This window comes from Staurois parvus, unplaced genomic scaffold, assembly GCF_062004578.1.
Source record: "Staurois parvus isolate SC_StPar_1 unplaced genomic scaffold, SC_StPar_1.0 ptg000394l, whole genome shotgun sequence".
NCBI lineage: Eukaryota > Metazoa > Chordata > Amphibia > Anura > Ranidae > Staurois > Staurois parvus.
Genome location: NW_028318190.1, coordinates 6,662,547 through 6,683,099, shown reverse-complemented (window position 1 = coordinate 6,683,099; position 20,553 = coordinate 6,662,547).

The following is a 20,553-nucleotide window of genomic DNA, read 5'->3' as shown; positions in this document are numbered from 1 at the left end:
GAAAATAAACAGTGTTATTAGTTTATTTCTTTATGGGTGCTCACTAATGCTTACACCGTGTAATAAATATCAGTAAAATCATTTATTATCGTGTTAGTGTGCACATATTTACCTTGTTATACCATCTCCATATGGAAATTACTAAGTTTATCAACAACCTAGTATGACCAGCCTTTTACATTAGCTGCGTGTAAACTCAGTCCTATAGAGCGTGGCCTCCCTAGCGGTCTGATTATGTCCATATTTCTATGCTCAAAGCGGTACATTTTTTGCATGGCAATATGTAGTTTTTTTATTGTAGGCCTGTAATTTTTAGGAATAACTCACTGAAATCTGTCCAAACAAGAGTCTAGTAAACATCCCGGGTATGTTAAAATTTGAAACACGAAATCATAAATTATAATTTAATAAATAATCACAAAAAATAATAATATAATAATAATAATAAATTTAATTCAATAATATAATCAAACCAAAAACACTGAAATTTGAAATATAGAGCCAAGTTCGCACATCACTGAGCAAAGTCGCAAAATCGTTTTCAGTGTCTGATGATGAATTTCCCCACGAATCATTATCACTCAATTCTGCAAGTGGTTCTAATTTACTATCACTGTTCTCTAGCTGATCTAAAACGATTTTGACCTAAAGGGACGCTTTTTGGACTTTTCTCAGTTTCCAGGCAGAAAGAACAGTAAAAATGCAGGCAGGGCACAGGACAAAGCAGTAGGGACAAAATGTATGTGAAATGGTTTGATACAGTAATGTTTTACTATGTGATTTAAGTGAATTTAGTGAATGTCACTTTTACAACTTTCAAATTTCCCGCCAGTTCCGTCCCCGTACGTCCCGACATCGCATGAAACGGAACCCGGAAGACAGATGCCGGCATCCACCGGAGGACATGGCCAGGGACACTGCAGGAGGGACATCGTGGGAGCGCAGGACAAGGTAAGTGAAGAAGAGATCCCGGAGCAACGGTGCAGGGTATTCCCGAGTGTAGCTCGGGGTTACCGCTTGTGGTGCTGAAACTTTACCCCGAGCTACACTCGGGAATACCTCCAGGGAGGTTAAAGTGTTACTATACCCAGGACCCTGCATTCTTATATCCAGTCTCCCACAGTACACAGCACATGGAAATGCAATTTTTTTAGTAAATATAAACTGCTAAATACCTTTTCTCATCAGCAGTGTATAACAGTCTTGTGACTTCTATCAGTGTCTAGCTAAGCACTGGTTAATCTTGTAGGAGGAGTTTTCATTCTCCTCTCACTGTCCTATGAGGCTGCGTACCCCTGACCCTCTGTCTGGACAGTGCTGATTGACTCTGCATCAATCACATGCACCCTTGCCCCACCAAAAAAAGTCTCTAGCAATACACACCAAACTGAGCATGTGCAGAGTGATTCCTAGAGCTCTGTACTATCAGCAGATGGATTGAGGACAGTAGAAGAGGGGGAGTATCAGAGAAGTCAAGCTCAAACATCCTTTTTACACAATGCAGAGGATTAACCCCTTAGATTCCACAGTGAGTATAACAAGCATGCTTTACTACATATACAGACTGATTTTACTGTTGTGGGTTTAGTAACACTTTAAAAAGCAAAGAAAAGTAATATACTGTAACTGATTATAATTTTTCAATAAAAATTATATTGTCGTAGCTGTCCATCTGGTGGGCTGTGGGCTAGTTTTTGCCATGTAACCATTTAATCCAAAATTCTTTGACATCTGTTGTCATAAAAATGTGACTCTGTTAAGTTTGATAAAAGTTATACCTGTAAAGAAGATTGTTACAAAAATAGAACTTGCTGAAGAAGATGACAGTGCCCACTTATGACACTCCAGGAAGTGTCGATCTTCTGTGTAAGGAATGCTCTTCAATGGAGAGGTTTTCAGCCGTGCAGGCAGGGAAGAATGTATTTACTATCTTTGCATCAAGTATATTTAGGTGCAGCAGTTGCTTCAAAGTGTTTCTTATGTATATTATTATATAGGTAAAATGGATGAAAAAGCATCTCATTTGTACCAAGAGACTAATCAAAGTCTATTGTTGATTTGCTAGAGCAGGTTCAGAAATGAAGGGAAGTATTTGTGGCAACAAAGACACATTTCTTGAATTTTATCCATGAGGCCCACAACATTTTTCAGAGCTTTAGTATAATTATTGCAAACAGCTAACTACACATTTAGATTGCCTAGGATGGAAGGAACGCTCTGCTCCAGGTAGCTTCTCCCTGCCGGCACTTTTACCCCGAGTGTTGGACGCAAACTGAGCCATTCATGCTCACTCACTAAAAGCAAAGAGAAACAGGCTGCTGCATATCGGATAGATCTTACATGTCCACATGTCGTCTCCCACTGCCATGTTCATGGATGTTTTACAATAAATATGGACATGCATGATCTATCTGGTGTGTGGCGTCCTTTTTCTTTTTGCTTCAGCTAAAACAACAGTTAAAATATGTATAAGGGCTTGTTTACACCAGATGAAGTCGAATGCATATTTAAATGCAGTACAAAAGCATATGCAAGAAAAATAATTGTATTTCAATCAGCTTAATGTACACCTTTGCAGTGCTTTTGTGTGCATATTAAAAAAAAGAACAGCAGCCTGTATTTTTTCACTCATAAATTTACTGGAAAACACCACAAATGCATGTACATGGAATTCATTAAAAAAAGAAAAAATGTTGAAACAATGCACTGGAAATGCATTGCAAATGCAAGTAATCAACATGCTCTGGGATTGTGATGTAAATGAGCCCTTAGGAAACCTTTCACTTCCCAAAGTATTAGTAGTTCTGGGTGGCTGCATTTGCGATCTTGACACCCCTTCCAAACAGCACATCCAGATCCTGGACCTCCACTGCAGTGACAGTACAGATTGTTGAAGGACACATGTTATACCTGCATAGACAAAGTACAAATGCAAGTACGTAAAGTGATTGTAAAGCTAGATTTTTTTTTTCCAATAATAAACATGTTATACTAACCTGTTTTCTGGGGTCCCCCGCCGGTGCTTTTGGCTCCTCCTGTTCTCCATATGCCACCAGCAAACCACTTCCTATAGGGGCATACTTGTGGACTCGTTCCTGCTCCTGCATCCATAGACACACACAGCGTGGCTCAACCTCGAACCCCCTCCCCCCCAACTCCCTCCTTACAGGTTTTGACTGACAGCAGCAGGAGCCAATGCTTTTAGTAAAGCCTGTGAATGCAGAAAGCATTGGGCTGCTGGTGGGGACCATCCTCGATCAAGAGTGGTGGCAGGTACAGTTGCAAGAAAAGGTATGTGAATCCCTTGGGATTATGTGGAGTTTTGCATGAATTGGGCATAAAATGTGCTCTGAACGTCATCTAAGTCACAACAATAGAAGAACACAGTCTGCTGAACATAATACTACACAAACATTAGATGTTGCCATGGTTTAATTGCACATAACATGTAAACATTCACAGTGCAGGGAGGAAACAGTATGTGAGGCCCTAGCTTAATGACTTCTCCCAGAGCTAATTGGAGCCAGGAGTGAGCCAACCTTGACATCAAAAACCTCATCCCCACTGTAAAACATGGCGGAGGGAGCATCATGGTTTGGGGCTGCTTTGCTGCCTCAGGGCCTGGACAGATTGTTGTCATTGATGGGAAAATGAATTCCAGAGTTTATCAAGACATTTTGCAGGAAAACGTACGACCATCTGTCCGCCAACTGAAGCTCCGCAGAGGATGGGTGATGCAACAGGACAATGACCCAAAGCATACAAGTAATTCAACAAAACAATGCCTGCAACAGCACAGACTACGCCTTCTGGAGTAGCCCAGTCAGAGTCCTGACCTCAACCCGATTGAAATGCTGTGGCATGACCTTAAGAGAGCGATTGACACCAGACATCCCAAGAATATTGCTACACTGAAACAGTTTTGTGAAGAGGAGTGGTCCAAAATTACTCCAGATCGTTGTGCAGGTCTGATCTGCAACTACAGGAAACGTTTGGTTGAGGTTATTGCTGCCAAAGGAGGGTCAACCAGTTATTAAGTCCAAAGGTTCACATACTTTTTCCTCCCTGCACTGTGAATGTTTACATGTTATGTGCAATTAAAGCATGGCAACATCTAATGTTTGTGTAGTATTATGTTCAGCAGACTGTGTTCTTCTATTGCTGTGACTTAGATGACGTTCAGAGCACATTTTATGCCCAATTCATGCAAAACTCCACGTAATCCCAAGGGGTTCACATACTTTTTCTTGCAACTGTAAGTGCTGAAGGAAGCACGCACATTGGAAAGTTTTTTACCTTACTGCAGATAATACATTAAGGTAAAAAAACTTTTTGCCTTTAGAACTACTTAAAAGCGGTAGCAAACTGTTGCATAGAGCACATACACCGGTGATGTCACCGGCTGCAGAAACAGTGAATATCTCCTAAACGGGACATGTTTAGGAGATATTCCTTGTACCTTCAGGTAAGCTTTATTATAAAATTTACCTGTAGGTCCAAGTGTCCAAGTAGTGTTTACTACTGCTTTAAACTAGTAGCATTTAAAGATTTGTAAATGACTAAATAACTGCATTCATTGGTGCGATTTAATATGTGCCTGGAGTTTAGCTTTAAACATGCAACTAAGATTTTTACATTTTTTATTTGTAATGTAAAAGCAGCAAATTAGCAAGAAGCAGGCACATTAGCCAAAGCCATCAGCTTCACAAACTGTATGGTCCATCACATTAACAGACATTTTGTAGCAGTATATTGAGTTGCATTCCTTACTTTATTTTTGATGCTAGAAAAAAATTGAATTGCAGTCCATGCACAGAGATTCCAGTGATCAGTAGCTCCGTCACCGAGTGATTGACTTTTTGCAGCATTTGAAGATAGCTACAAATTCACCAGCTTCAGTAGCTAATCATGCAGTCCAATACAGTAGAGATACTAGAGATTTATAAAGCTGCATAAAAAGGCATATAGCCAGTTATAACAGCAACTTTGTGACCAGCTATTTTACAATCACCATAGAAAATAAGCTGAGATTTTTGTAGCTGCTACAAAGTTGCCGATTTGACATGGCCCTTATGGTGTCACACCCTAAATGATAGAGCAGCTTGGTTAGTAGTAGAGCATTATAGCAACAGCACTTTTCCTATGTCTAAGCTATTTAACTGCAACAAGCCGAGCAGTTAGAGCTGCCAAACACAGGAAGATTATGTAGTAGTTACGGTTACATAGCATTTATCGGCATGTTACATTATATTTCAGGCTTGAACACACATAAAGAAGTAAGAGTTCCACATTCACAATGAACCATTACATGCTTCATTGACTCCTCATATTATACATATATCAAATACAATCCACAAAGTCAATGTCCTGTTCACATGCCCTTTCGCACAGCAGTAGGGAGACAGACCTCTGGGTGATTCCAGTACACTTTTGGCAGATAAGGAAAGACATAAAGTACAAGGAAAGATCGTTCAATTTACATATAGTGTGTTTACATCTTTCGATATCCGATTCCAAATAAAAGTTTTCAAAGGGACAACTCCAAAATTGATATTGTACGTGAATAGAACTAACGACTTTCGTTTAATATGTACTTTTTTCTTGAAAGATAAATTGGATACGAATGACTGTTCATGATCAGAAACAAACAACAATAATTTACGCTACAATGTTACTATATCAAACAAAAAATAAGCCTTTTTATTAAAAAAAAATAGCGTTTTTTATTAAAACATTTAACAGAGTAGTAAGCAAAGGTTCATTTCGGTATACAGCAGCATTAGTGCTGAAAAAAGGAAAAACACAGTAATACACAGATGATGGACAATCCATGTAGAGTCAATACACAGTAGTCACATACACAGATTAGAAAATTAATATAATACCCTTCAGTTGCCCTAAACCAGAAAGGATGAGGTGAGGAAGGGAAAGAGAGAAAAAGAGGGGGGGGGGAGTAATGGAAGGGCAGATAACCAGGGGAGGGAGGTTGGTAAGGACATCTAGGGGACATTTCAATAATCAAGATAATCAAACGTACAGGGTCAGTTTCTGCTAGCATAAGTTAGCTTGTACAAGGGCAAGGATGCCTTAATGGCAGCCTTCCAGGCTGAAAGTGTACATAGGGAGTGAATGTTCCACTTGATGAGTATTTCCCTCCTAGCATAGTATAGGACGTTGAAAAGAAACAACTTGGTGTGCTTGGGGATTGCAAGCATATCTGTGAGGCCTGATAGTAAGACTAATGGTTCCCTAAGTAAAGACAAAACATCAAGTGCATTGACAGTTCCCACTACTCCTTGCCAGTAAGTTTGTAGTCTGGGACAGGACCAAAACATGTGAAGGTAAGAACCCACCTCCATGTCACTACGAGAGCAAGTGTCTGGCTTTTTTGGGTGCATTACAGCATGTCGTTGTGGTGTATAATACACCATATGAACAAATTTAAGTTGTAGGAGTCGATCCCTTGCTAATATCATAGTAGGGACAAAATGTAAGAGGCAGTCTTCCCAGTCATCCTCAGTCAAGGACGGGATGCCAGTACCGGTCAAAACAGCATTTTAGGAGTAGAAAGATGGGACAGTTAAGCATAGAGAGTGGACAGAGGTTTAGGGAGGTCCTCACATAGCAGCATGTTTTCAAGGGGGTCCATCTGAAGTGTAATAAGCTGGAGGAATTGGGCCATGGGAGCATGTCTTAGCTAAAGGTAGCAGAATAACATATAGTTCGGTAGAGCATAAAGACACCTAAGGTCATTATAAGGTAGAAGGGTGCCTTTGGGCATAATATGTTGAAGAGTCTTGATTTCACTCCTATCCCATAGAGCTACATAGTTACATAGTTAAATAGTTAGTCTGCCTGAAAAAAGACAAAAGTCCTTCCAGTTCAACCATTAAAAAAAAAAAAAGTTATAATCCTACACCCACAGTTGATCCAGAGGAAGACAAAAAACCCAGCAAAGCATGACCCAATTTGCTCCTGCAGGGGTAAGAATTCCTTCCCGATCCCCCGAAAGGCAATCGGATATTCCCTGGATCAACTTTACCTATAAATGTTAGTAACCAGTTATATTCTGTGTACCCGTACATAGCTGGGTCAGGAATAGAGAAAAAATGTGGAAGGCTGGATTACCCCACAACAGTGTGTAGCGAGTAGACACCAGAAGAAAACTACTGAACCCTGGCCTGTACCCATACCCGAAGTGTCGTTTTCATTGGTATTGTAATAGCAGGATTAGAGAAAGGTCCCTGGAAGGCCAGGTTGCTAAGCTTGTCAACAAGGCCTCCTCCAGTATGACAGCAGTGTTATCTGGGGCTGAGAGAACCACCAATTGGCAGGAACAAGAACTGCGGCCCAGTAGTACCACAGAAAGTTAGGGAGCACCAGACCTCCATGATTAATGGGAAGGTGGAGAGTAGAGTGTGAGATCCAAGCAGTTCTGCCAGCACAGATAAATGAGGTAACAGTATTGTCCAGTTTCCTAAAGAAGGACTTGAGGATGGGAATTGGGGTCTGCCTAAAAAAAATAAAGGAATTTCTGTAAATAAAAAATCATTTTTAGAAGATTCACACACCCAATAAGGCTAAGGGGAAGGTAGGACCATAGTCGATAGCGGCTCTGAAAAGAAGTCAAGAGGGGGAGTAAGTTGTCTGCAAATAAAATGTTAAGTGTCGTCTCACCATTACTCCTAGATACTTAAAAGTGTCCACTACCTGTAGGGGGGCAACATATTCAGGCGCAGGGCCCCCAGTGAAGAGCAAAAGAAGAACGCACTTATCCCAGTTAATGTGAATGCCAGAATAGCGGCCGAATCGTTCAATAATCTTCAAGGCAGCTCTGGGAGAAGAGGCATAGTCTTCTAAGTAAAGCAGGGTATCGTCTGCATACAGAGATATCTGCTTCTCCCACTCCCCCACCGGCAACCCCGCCACCTCCCATAAGTACTCCCACACCACAGAATCAAAGGCCTTTTCAGTGTCCAGGGACAGGACAGCTCCATCACTGCCCCGAGACACAGCAACTAAAATTTTAGTAAACAGTCTCTTGATAATATTTTCCCCATTTGGTCATCATGTACCAAAGAGGTAATGACTGTCTGACCAGGACCTTAGCCAATATTTTTGTGTCAGAGGTCAATGTTGAAATGGGTCGATAGTAAGAACAGTGGGTTGGGTACTTCCCTGGTTTTAGGATAACTACAACACCTGCATGAAGCATGGAGGGGGAAAAGTCCCAGTCCCAGTAACGCTGCATGTAAGGTAGATTGAAGTTTAGGGGTCAAAAGCACTGTATAGGTCTTAAAAAACTCGACTGGGAATCCATCAGGACTGCCATAATAGCAGTTTAAAGCTTGTTAAGAAAAATCAGTTCCTCAAACTTGTCCCTCTGTGCAGAGGAGAGAGTAAGGAGATCTATAGTATCTAAGTAAGCAGAGAGGTCAGATGGAAGGTATGTGGCCCTGGAGGAATACAACGCAGAGTAATAGTGTGTGATTTATAATGTCAGGGTCTTGAAGAGGTCCAACATCTGCGGCCTGCACTACTGCTATGGTAGTAATCGAGGTCTACTCACGGGCCAACCAGGCCAGCAGCCTTCCATTATTCTCTCCCTGCTCAAAGATATGCAGCTTCTGATGAAGAAGTATCTTCCTAGTGTTATCAGTGTGATAAAGGGCGACTCTCTGATGGCCAGTTGGAGTAGAGCATGGTTCAAAAGATCTGGGTCGGTAGTGAAATGAACATAAAACAGAAGATGCAGCGCTAAAAAAGAGAAATACTATAAATAAATAAATAAATAAAACAGTTCATGTGGTGATATCAAGGTGACTTCAAGTGCTCTCATCTATTCATATCCTCCTTATAATAAGGTGCTGTGCGGTATAGTGCTGAAGAAATGCACACTCACCAGAACGCACAGTTTAATGGGCGTTTGTAAATATAAATTTCCCTTGGGTACATCAGCTGGTCAAGGTAAGGTCTGCAATGCAATAGCCTCCCTCCAGTGCTCCTGGATATTACTGCTGGAACATCAGGGTGATCCCTTGGATGGTGGCCTGTGGATTCCTCCTTAGTGGTTTTAAACGTTCCTTCCCCAGCAGTGAGATGAATGGCTGTAAATTGATACTCCACAGGGGAGTCAAAACAGAGACATCTCCATAGTGTAGTAAATATAGTGAAATGAACCTCAGCCTCACCCAAACATTGGAAACCTGTCCAACTCCAATAGCCTGCACACTTTTATAATGGTTCCATACTGGCCACTAATAAATGCCTTAGAGGGATCCCACTCCATTTCAGGGGAGGCTGTACCCTCTTTCTGCTCCCAATATTGGCTCGGGGTGTCCACTATAGGTTGCTCCAGCTCCGAATCAGAGATCCAGAAGAGGAACAACCTCCACAGTTGAGAAGAGGGGGAGTCAGAGACCCTCAGGCGGATCAGAACAAAAGCATGATCCGAAATACGCCTGGAGAGCATAGCGATATCTTCCACCCGGGCAAGCACCCGTGGCACTTGCATACATCAAATCATCGTGAGACATTGTTCTGTGGGTAGCTGAATGGCAGGTATACGCCTTGATCTTCGGGTGCTTCTATCGCCATATGTCCACCCACCAAAACAGCTCCGCCCACCTAGAGAGATCGGAGTCTCTACTATGTTCTGACTGAAGTCTATCCTTAGAAGAATCAGGGACCATATTGTAGTCCCCAGCTATTAGTATGCTAGGAGTAGAGTATTCAGTTAGAAGAGGCATCAGAGCCATCAAAGCTTGGACAGATGCCGGAGGAGGTAGGTAAACACTCACCAATGTTATTTTAAAATTATGAAGCAAGGCATGTACTATCACATATTTTCCCTTTGGATCCAGCTTGAGGTGAAGAAGTGTAAAGGGAAGGGATTTATGGATGAGTATGCTGACCTCCTGAGCATAAGTGAAATAGGTAGCATTATAGTAATGACTCACCCAGGCCCTATTCATGCTAAGGACCCTGCGGCCTTGAAAATGGGTTTCTTGAAGTAAGCAAATAAGCAGGGAGTATGTCTTAAGAAATTGAAATACTAGGGAGCGTTTAATAGGGGAATTAAGGCCTCTCTCATTCCATGAGAGGAATTTGATATGTAAAGTCGCCATTTACAGTAGCATAGTAATCAGCAAGGTAATGACGCAAGGCATGTACTATCACATATTTTCCATATGGATCCAGCTTGAGGTGAAGAAGTGTAAAGGGAAGGGATTTATGGATGAGCATGCTGACCTTCCAAGCATAAGTGGAATAGGTAGCATTAGAGTAATGACTTACCCAGGCCCTCTTCAAGCTAAGGACCCTGTGGCCTTGAAGATGGGTTTCTTGAAGTAGGCAAATGTGCAGGGAGTATGTTTTAAGAAAATGAAATACTAGGAAGCATTTAATAGGGGAACAAAGACCCCTTGCATTCCATAAGAGGAATTTAATATGTAAAGTCACCATTTACAGTAGCATAGCAAATAGCAAGGTAATGGCACGCTCACACTGGATCCAGAGTGACACCCAGAACAGTGCCATCCAGCAAGAGTGGCATTCCCAAGGCTGAATATATTCATCTTCAGCTGTGTAAAAGCCCAGATTACAAGTATACCAAACCGTACCAACATATAACATAAAATCAAACTGAACATTCCCCTCCCCCCACCCCAACAGGGGAGAGTTTTAGAATCCCAAACCTGTAAACAACAAGGCAAGTAGCCATGGGGGATTATCCATGCAAAAAATGCATAGAAGTGGAGCACAAGTCAATTTGGACTGGAGGATGTGGTCAACAGGATAAATGGTGGAGGAGCAGCAAAACTTGAAAAAAATTTCACTCAGCTAGCACATAGCTTGTAGTGTAAAAAAAGAAACAACTTTAAGGTATAGTCCAGGATCAATCCGGTCCAGGAAGCTCCATGGCTGGCAAAAGCTGGCTAAGATGCAACATCGGAAACCAGAAATATCTGGGCTGCAGGGACTCCTGGTCGTAAAACAGCAAAAAGTCACAAAGCAATAAGAAAGCGAAAACATTGCCTGAACGTGATTAGCACTTTAGGAAGGCACCTAAAACTGCATCCAGTTTAAGGAACTGAGAAAGGAATCAGTGCGCTGGTCGCTGCATCTCCAGCCACAAGGCAGCTTCCTCTAGGATGGTGAAGAACCTCTTGTTGTCGCCATCTTGGATCCTCAGTTTGGTGGTATACAAGATGCTGTATGCAATGCCCTTGGCTCGCAGCTTCGCTTTAACCCCATCAAAGGAGCAGCATTGGCGTTGAGTATCGACTGAATAATCCGGGAACACCATTAGCTTGGAATTTTCAAAGTGGAGTTCCCCCTGTTTTCTGGTTTCTAGCAAGGCCAAGTCCCACTCTCTGTAGTTTAGTAGCTTGAAAATGACGGTGCAAGGTGAAGCGCCTGGTGGGCCTTGGGTAGCTGGCATACAGTGGGCCCTCTCAACTGCAAACATATCAGAAAATATAGCCTTAGGCAGGAAGGTGAGAAGCAAGCATTTGGCAATCCCCACTATGTGCAAGTTGTTTGTTTCAACATCGGTTTTCAGTGTCTTCAGCATGGGATTCAAGAAATTTTACCTAAAGTCACAGGGTATGCACTGCAGCTGAAGCTTCGTGGGTGGAATACTCCACGTCACTCACCTTTTGCTTGGCCGAGGCCATGTGGACCCGGAACCCATCGAAGTCTTGCCGAATGAGGCTAATATCTGTCTGTATATTATATAGGGCGCACTTGTTTGAGCCCAACCTCTGTAGCTGTAGAGGCCTGAAGAAGGAGCCTACTGAGCATGCTCCAAAACGTGTTACAGCCTCCTTCACCTCCTACATCTGACTGCTCTCCAAGCCTCATTTTGATACACAGACACATCCTAGGTCTTACGTCCTGATCCTATAGGCAGAGCTGCTGCTGGACGGCTGGATGTCTCACTTGGATCTTAATACACCACGCAATGAGTCTTTTTAACTGTTTATCTTGTAAGTGCAATTTATCTATTGTTCACCAATACATTGTCTATATTGCACTTAGAGGTGCCTTCCTCTTCTTTTCACTATCTGTCTGTTAGTGTTCAATCTTACTAGTAAGAACAGATTGGCAGGTAGTGATGGCCATCATGAGGGAGGCAAAGTCAGATGGAGGTGGATCAGCCGACAGTTCTGGCGTGGTCTGGGTAGCCATGTCTGTCCTGTCTGAGGAGCAAGATGGCGTGCCTCTGAGGGACATCCGCAGGGTACCCCACTTGCTTTTGGGCTTCCCCAGCTAGGGAAGAAATGCAGCTGATAGAACCTGTCTCAGATGGAAGAAAAGCCTCTCCAAACTGTGCGGATTTTGGTAGTCGGCAGTTTAGATCGGGTTTATGCATCCAGTCCGGACGCCATCTTGGACATGCCCTTGTTCAAGAATTTTAGTACAATTAGTACCATGCTCAGATTTGACTTGCTGTGAAATATCGAGGAAACCCAGATGATTGTACGTCTGATTTTCTTAGTGTGTACCCAGCTATAAGCAGAGCCACTCAGTGGAAGATCTTTCCCATCTCCCTGGCAGCACAGTGAAAGAGAAGCGCAGGAGCACTTCTCTTATGACCCCTCGCCGACACACAGGGAGATATGCTAGAGCGATATGCGTAATGCCCCGTGTGCATGCCCTTGGCTCTTTAACTAAACCTGAAATGTAACCCTTAAATTATAACCCTAATCCCTAAATTATAACCCTTAAATATAACTTCTAACTTAGTTTTTTTGTAGAACAGTACTTGAATGGTACTTGAGGTCCAACTACAGCACACAGGAGATGAGTTTAGCTGCCACCAAACACCAATCTCTTTATGGGCTGCTTGCGCCTAAGTCCTGATGCTCAGCACAATTAATCAAGAATGCAATTCATCATGAAAAAAGAAGAAAAGCTGCAAAAAGAGTCTCAATGTAGCCAGGAATGTCCTGCCGTTCCTCTTTCTTTATGATAAATAACCAGCAAAATAACCCCCTAACCCATAGAATCCCATACTTATAGTAACAAAGCTGAAAGTGCCGGTGCTGAAATCTGCCAATGTCATGCTGCACACTCTGTCTGCAGAGAGTCCAGTGCAAGAAGCAGATGTTCTCATATCTGAAATCAGATAAGTGGACAATTTAGACATACTGTAAATTGTGCTGAATACTGTTCTTAAAAATGAAGTTCATAAAAGGTATGGAAACTTCTGCAGGAAAAGGTTTACCTATGATTGTTTTATTAGTGTTGACCACTGCAGAGTACAGACTAAACATTATAGTGCAGTTTTATATTATTTAGGATTTTCTCTCACCTCTATAAAGCTAAGGATCGTCTCTACTCACTGTGGGCTTCCTGCCTAGAGAGTAAGCATGAGGATGTAGGACAATTTTCAATTGCATTAGCCCAGCCAGGATACCGAATAAGCTCTTATGATGCATCTCTATCTATTGAGATATAAAGGAGTGGAATAAGCATGTGCATTACCTTGTAGTCCTTATATTTCTTATGTTTCTCTGCAGTCTTTTTGCTTCAGATACTAGTATCAGTCATACCACACATATAGACATGTGCAAGAAATAATGCATTATATTAAATAGTCTGAATGAAACTTGTAAGGTCAGCCCTTGCTTATGCCAAAGCTATCTTTTACTGGCAGCTGCCATCACTTGACTCAATGGAATAATACAATTTTCTTTGCCATTACCTACCTTTGCACCAACAGTCACAACTATGTTGATGTGCCAAAAAGCTAGCACCACATTGTGAAGTTAAATCCTGTTATCTATTTCTACATAGGATACATTAAAAAAATACTCAAAAACATGTATTTTGGATTAAGTGTCCTTTTATTTTCTCAAGAAAGAATTTTACGGGAAAGACATTGAATGGAATCTGAGTCTATAAGGCATAGTTTTCCTTTATTTGTGGTGTGTTTTCTTTTTGGCTAATCCTCTGCTAATTATAACAGTCTGTCTATAACTGCTATAATTGTTACTGTTCTTTCTTACCGCACAATATTCTCAGCATTTTTTAGAGAACATGATTTTCAAGCATCTTCTACATGACCTTCCTGAATGAAGTGTGAAAATTGCTTGAACTCTCACTTCTTATAGTCTTCACTTTATGGTAATATTATAATTTAAATAAATTGATAAAATGGATAAAATTAAATATTTTACACTTTTAAAGCAAGAAAAAGCCTTTTCCAATATTTGTAGAAACATCTGCCAAAAAATGAACTATTAGTTTTAAAAAACTCCCCAGAGAAAAACTCTAATCCAGTCTGTCCCCATAGACCTGGTTATTCCTTCATTGGGTATCAATATCTTGACACTCACAAAGCAATAAGCAAGTAAACCCAAGCCATCAATCACATCCTGCACATCAAACTCTGCTCTCCTTGTGACAACTGTGTGTCTCTGCTCTGTATATATCAGCAGCTGGGGGAAAGTTAGAGGTAGAGCGTGTCATGTCAAGCTATCTCAGATGACAATAAAAAATCCTACCCAGGGAGCATGGCTTGGACATGGCAGAGTAGAGTCACACAGCACCAGAGCTCCCACCAACTCTCCAGCATATTGAGCCTTTCTGCAGAGATCCTAAATGCTCGGCTAAATGGAGGAAAGTGAAGAGCCTTCACAGATCATCTCCTTCGTCTGAGATCCAGGGATTCTTCCCAGGTTCCAAGCCCTCCCCGTCCCGGTCCCACATGGGGGAACTGCATGGCGCCTATGTCCCTGCATCTATCGTGGCCGCTCCACCTCCGTCTCCTACCTCTTCGGTGGTGTCGGATGCTTTCTCCAACAGGCTGCACTGGTCTCACAGCCACTGAGTGCATCAGCCACACCTGTGACCCCGTTGTTGGCACCCCACTGACCCGAACGTCCAGGCCCTCATCCACCAAGGCTGACATGGTGATGCTGTTCCTAAGGCTGGAAGAGGCACACCACCATGACATGCACCAAAGTACAGCAGTTAGCGAAATGAGTCGCCATCGGTGAGTCCTCACATATGTCTTTAGAGAACTGCATCAATCAATTGGAGGCAATGCAGGCCTCTCAGGGGACCTGCGTGACAGCCCTACAGCTTCACCTGGAGGACCTTGAGGACTGGAGCTGCCATAAGAACCTGAGGCTCCGTGGTCTCCCGAAGGCCACAGGCCAGAAGGCTCTTCAGGATATGGTCTTGGCAATTTTACACAAACTCCTGGACTCTACCCCATCCATCTGCCAGGCATGGGAGCCCGGGTGGGTTGACTTTGACGGGGCCTCAGTGAAAACACTCCCAGACCTTTCCAGAACTACCCTGCATGATGAGGCCTGCTCCATCCTTTGTTGGACAAACTTAGGCACTTGAATTGCACATACCTCTGGGGATTTCCCCTATCTCTCACAATCCTCAAGGGACTGTCCTTCATCCTCCAGAATCCAGATAATCTACCAGATCTCTTTGCTTTCTTGGAGACAGACAGTATCCCAGTTCCAAACTGGATGCAGCCACTCCCACAACCCTCCAGGCGGGTTGCTTCTTCATCCATGGGTCTTCCTCAGCGTCCTCCTAGAAGTAGACGATGCACCTGTGCTCCACCTGCATCCTCAGGCTGAGAATCCTGACATCCCCAGCAGTTAGTGCTGCTGGCTTCTTGGTAAGCACCAGTAATACCTTCTTCTACCTGCAATTCTAACCTCTGCTTTTGCACACTGTGACATTTTTATGGACATCTGGAGGGCTTAGCTCCTAATTTTTTTATTATCTCCTCCTCTGGAAGCAACCGTAAGTGCAAGTGATGCCTCCTTCTACCTGAAAGTCTAGCCACCGCTTTCTCAGAGACACTGTGACATTTTCATAGACATCCGGAGGGCATAGCTCCTCAGTTTTTCTACTTACTTTCCTAGAAGCAGCCATTAACTGTTTTCAAGACTACATATCCTATGATTATGTCATTGTTGCCAGCCATCTAGAGGGCCTAGCTCCTCAGTTTTTTCTTTCCTTTAAGCAGCTTCCTATCTGGTTTTAGGACTTTGTTTATCCACACCTGATCCCGGGTGAACAGGTGCTCCGTTACTCCTAATCCTCAGGGATATACCCTGCTTAATGGTTCTTGCATTACCTAGTTGATGTTATGTTTTATCTCTGCATTATTGTTGTTTTGTGGATATCTCTTTGAGATGCCCTGTTGCCCACATGCTTGGGGGTAATCTTGATTCACCCTTAGTACATCTACTTGCATGGTCCCACCCTGTTGGGGTTCTCCATCTGGCTGGGGGAGAGCTTGGGCAATACGTTGGGTCTGCCGTGTCTTTTTTTTTTTCTTTTTTTCTTCTCCTCTTATTATGTGCCTTACGTCTCTTAACGTGAAAGGACTTAATGTTCTCAAGAAAAGACGTATGTTACCACATGATCTGAAATGCTTGCACTCTGATGTAGCATTTGTGCAAGAAACTCATTTTAGGGAGGGTAAGCTCCCTTTCCTCCAGGATAGGTTCTACCCTAATGGTTACCATGCCTCTAATCGAGAATCAACTGATTTGCTAGATGGGTACCATGCACACTAGTGGATATATGTTCCGATACCCATGGGCGTTATCGCTTTGTCAAAGACTGTATTGCCGGTGTTAAGGTGACGGCCACCATTTACGCTCCAAGACTCTTATTTGTACTACTATGCTTGTGGCGTTTGCGGAAGACAGGTTGTGTTTTGGGTGGAGACTTTACTATCCCTTTGGACACTAGCTCAGACACTTCCACGGGCGCTTCCTCAGTCACACCTGGTGCCAGGAAACACATTCTACAAGCGCTCCATAAATCTCACTTTATTGACGCCTGGTGCTTACTACACGCAGGAGAACAAAACTAAAAACTTTCTTTTTGTCAGGGGAAAAGACGAGCCTAGACAAATGTGTCAATGCTCAATATGGCCATGCCAAATCGCACAAAGAAGTGCGCATGCGCATAGGCGGGTGGCACGTAATTGCACATTTCCGTGTGCGAAAACGCACCGGCACATGTAGGGTGCACTAATTGCTGACACTCAGTGGCCTTTATAAGGACTGCAGCTCCGCTCAGTGATTGCTAAATTATCATCGGCCCCTCTTGTTCCTGTGTTCCTGAGTTTACTGCTGATTACCCAGCTTGATCCTGACCTTGCTCCTATCTGCTGCTCTGTGTATGACCCCGGCTTGATCTTGACGTTGCTCCTGTCTGCTGTTCCATAGTGACCCTGGTTCTGGCTACTAACTACTCTACCCATCCTCCAGGATCCAAGTGTTCTCTGGAGAAACTCCTCCTGCAACCCGAGCACCCACGGGTTCCATCTCATCAGGCATCTCCAAGCAGCAACACCACTGGCAGCCCGTGCTTCTTTGGGCACTGCACCTCCTGTTTCTACCTCCAGGGGTGCACTGCACCTAGCCGTAAGGGGAGTTCTCTCTCTATTGCAGCCTCCAGTCAGGTACGTGACACTTTTCCTCACCATACTGGTCCTATTCTTGTATTGACTTTTTCTTTGTTCCTCATCAGCTTTTCTCAGCTATTGTAGATGTTAAGACATGGAACATTACTTGGTCAGACCATGCTCTGGTCATCCTGCGTTTCTCACTTACGGATACTTCTTCATCTCCGGAATGAAAATGGCGTCTGAACGAGAGCCTATTACAAGACCCTTAGGTATTGGCTGATGTCTCTAAAGAACTGACCGCTTATACACAACAACCCTGGCAGCGACCCGAGTATAGTTTAGATTGAACACGGTGCACGTATTAAATGAGTGCGGGAAACTAAACGAATGAACCTGCTCTCCGACATCCAATCCCTTGAACTACAACATAAACGAGCACCCACCTCCTCACTGGAACAAGACCTGACACAGCTTTGCCGACAGGTATCTGACCCCTTGAGATTCAAGACCAAAGCAGCCCTTCAGACATATAAGATGCTCTATTTTGAATGTGAGGACAAATGTGGGTAACTATTAGCCTAGACCTTACGAGACTGCCAGAGAATTATATCCCGTATATTATTGGATCAGATGGACAGAAATGTGCCCTACCAAAGTCAATAGCTCAAGCATTTGGCGAATATTATTCGTCCCTGTACAATCTCTCGACTGCCCCTTCTTTACCTTCATCCCTTGATGACTACTTTATTTCGGCGTGCCTTCCAGGTCTCTCCTCTCCGATGTGACGTGATCTTGAGGCTCCGATTAAACTAGAGGAGGCACAGGCTGCGGTCAGCGCTACTAAATTGAGAAAGTCACCGGACCCAGATGGTTTTACTATACAATATTATAAAGCCCTCTTTCTCCTGTTAGCACCTCATATGGTTAAGACGTCTAACGCCTTAGGTCAATCCTCTTCACTGCTGTCGGCATCCCTTCTAGCTCATATCCCTGTTATTGCCAAGGAGCACAACAACCCCGCATCTTGTAGTGGCTATCGGCCGATCTCACTACTTAATGGTGACTTGAAACTATTTACCAAACTCCTAGCCTCCCGTGTTCATCCACATCTGCCTCAACTGGTCCATTTGGACCAGGTAGGCTTTATCCCTACGAGGGAGGCACGAAACAACACCATCATGGTCCTTAACTTGGTTCATTTGGCTAATCATAAAAGAAAAAACCCTGTGTCTTCCTAAGTACAGAGGTGGAAAAAGCCTTTGACAGGGTGAATTGGAAGTTCATGTTCGCAGTCCTGTATCATATGGGGTTCAGAGAATGGCTCATACAGTGGATATCCAGTGTCTATACTACTCCTAAGGCTTCAATTAAGGCAAATGGGGTACTCTCAAAACCTTTTGCAATATCTAACTCAACAGGGCTGCCTGCTCTCCCCTTTATTATTTTCCCTCACCCTGGAACCCTTCCTATGTAAATTAGGTCAAACAAAGATATTAAGGGTATACAGGTCGGACCCTCTCACTGTAAGGTATCTGCTTATGCTGATATGTTATTTTCTTTAACCAACCCTCATACCTCCTTACCGATCCTTTTCAACAAGTTCAGGACCTACGGTGCTCTTTATAACTTGAAAATTAATTTCAACAAATCAGAAGTTATGGAAGTAGCGCTACCCTCTGAATGGTGCATACTTTACTAGTCAACATTCACCTGAAATGGACTTCCTCAGCTCTGAAGTATCTGGGCACTTATATTCCACGGGTCCTCACAAATACTTTCTTGCTCAATTTCCCGCCTTTGCTCAGTAAAGTCCATACCCTTCTGGATAAATGGAACTTGGATCTACACTCCTGGTTTGCACGTTGCAACATCTTAAGATGACTATCTTGCCTAAGTTCTTGGACTTTTTCCAGGCTTTACCTATTCATATTCCTTCATCCTTCTTTCATCAAATCAATGCTCTGTTTACTAAATTTATTTGGGCCCATAAAAGACTCCAACTTTATTGCTGACTTTTGACTCTAGCTAAGCTCCAGGGGGGTGTGGCGGACCCAGGTGCACTGAAATAATATCAGGCAGCGCACTTGGGAGGGTTATTGAACAAGAGACAAATTACAAACTTTTCACTTACATTGTTTTTCTCCCTGAGACCTCGGATCGTTGCTGGAGATGCCAGGAGAAGTTCACAGAATTGCCCAGCAATTCACAGATCTCCTGGTCACAGATGACCCTGCCTTCTTCCTCCTCCACTGCTCTCAATTCCCTGTAAAGACCTACAAAAAATGGGTCCTTCATTACCTGCTTAACGCAGCCAAAGCCTGCATTACTGTAAAGTGGAAAGGTCCAACCCCTCCTGCAAGTGCGATGTGGCTCAACAAGGTTGAGGATGTTAATTATCTGGAGGACCTGATCCTAAGTGTTCAAAATAAACAGGAGCAATATACGAAGCCATGGTTCTACTGGAATTAGCTTTTCTATTCTGACAAAGACAAGACACTTATGGCACACTGTTCTGGAAACTAAACCATCTCAGCTACTCCCCCCCTCTCCCCACTTGGCCTCAGGCATGAATCCCAACCCACTCCCCTAATGTTTTTTTTCTCTCTCTGCTCTTCCCCTCCTGCTTCTTTATATTCTCCTTTCTTTCTTTCTTTCTTTCTTTCTTTCTTTCTTTCTTTCTTTCTTTCTTTCTTTCTTTCTTTCTTTCTTTCTTTCTTTCTTTCTTTCTTTCTTTCTTTCTCTCCCTCATCTTTCTGATTATTATAGAAAATGAGATATCCAATTAGGCAGATTATATATTTGTTCACCGATTATATTGTCACGGGAGATGAAGTTTGCTTCCCAGTTCTTAGTGATGTTGATGCTGCAAATGGCCGATAGCTGATCCCCCGGACCTTTTGCAATCTGTTTAGGGTCTGTCCTTTTTTATGGAACCGGCCCTCTTCAGTCCTAACACCTCCGTCTTCCTGGTCTACAATACTTGATGCTTGTTTGGTGACACCATATTTTGTATTCTGTATATGGAATATACTCTCTATATTCCTCATTTCCTCTTGATTGTGTGTGACCCACTTGGTGTTCAGAGACCTCTATTACTATTCTTCTTTATTGTTTTTGGTACTGTAATTTTTGGATGCCTTATTTGGACA